Source organism: Vespula vulgaris, chromosome 13 (genome assembly GCF_905475345.1).
Source record: "Vespula vulgaris chromosome 13, iyVesVulg1.1, whole genome shotgun sequence".
Lineage (NCBI taxonomy): Eukaryota > Metazoa > Arthropoda > Insecta > Hymenoptera > Vespidae > Vespula > Vespula vulgaris.
The window spans coordinates 3,268,116-3,269,285 of NC_066598.1; positions in this window are offsets into that span (position 1 = coordinate 3,268,116).

The window sequence follows — 1,170 nt, forward strand, 5'->3', positions numbered from 1 at the left end:
TGAAAGTGGTCACGACGAGGGTGGAGTCCTCTCTAGCGCTCTCCAAAAGTGATTTACGATCGTCCGAATCGTTAATCCCCTCCCCCATTACACCCTACCACACCAAACTCCACCCTCGTTCAACCTCATCCTCATTTTCTCATCCACACCCGCGGTGATATAATACTTGGTCACTTTTTAACAAAATCGTTAAACGATTCGACTTTTAACTATTTATTCTCTCTCTTATCTTTCATCAATAATTCCAAGTATTTCTCGACGGAATTTAACAGGAAATTTATAATAATATCCTGGGTAATAAAATATTATACTTAGCTTTGCTTTTCCTAGATAACGTCATGACAAATCCTTGAAAAAGATATTTAGTCTGGAAAGTGTGTAATACGGTCACGTCGTTGAATGCTATTTACTAGAAGAAAAAAAAAGTATAAGAAAGGAGGTGAAAAGTTAGGGTATATAAAGGTGTTCGTGAGGGTGGAAGAAAGAAGAAGAAGAAGAAAAAGAGGAGGAGGAGGAAGAGGATGAGTGGGAGAGAGGGTTGAACGTGGTAGGTGTTACGGGGTCGTTATGTGTACTGCGTGCTAATGTCTCGAAAGGTCCTCGTAAGAGTCCAGATAAATCATTTGTAAATGGCTTGAAAACGAGTTGTAATTGTTCCACTCAGATGCTCACAGACCCATCTCGGAAGATGTCAGGGACAATGGGTATATATATATATATATATATATATATATATATATATATATATATATATATATGTATCTATACGAGTCACCCTAGGTACTTGCAGACTACCCTATGATCTAACCTCTAGGCTTTTACTTTACCACAATGGTGTAATTTCCTCTCTCTCTCTTTCTCTCTCTCTCTCTCTCTTCCTCCCTATATATATACATATATATATACACACTATCATAATGTTTATAGAAACATTAAAAAAAAGATACAAATACTTTTACATAAAATGTATATGTTATATATATATATATGTGTGTGTGTGTGTATATATTTATTTATAATATATATACACATTTATATATATATATATTTATATTTATATATATATATATATATATACTATTTTTTTGATCGCATCAGAATATTTATAGAAATATTAAAAAGATGAAACATTTTTACATAAAATACTTTCCTAGATATTATCCAATGAAA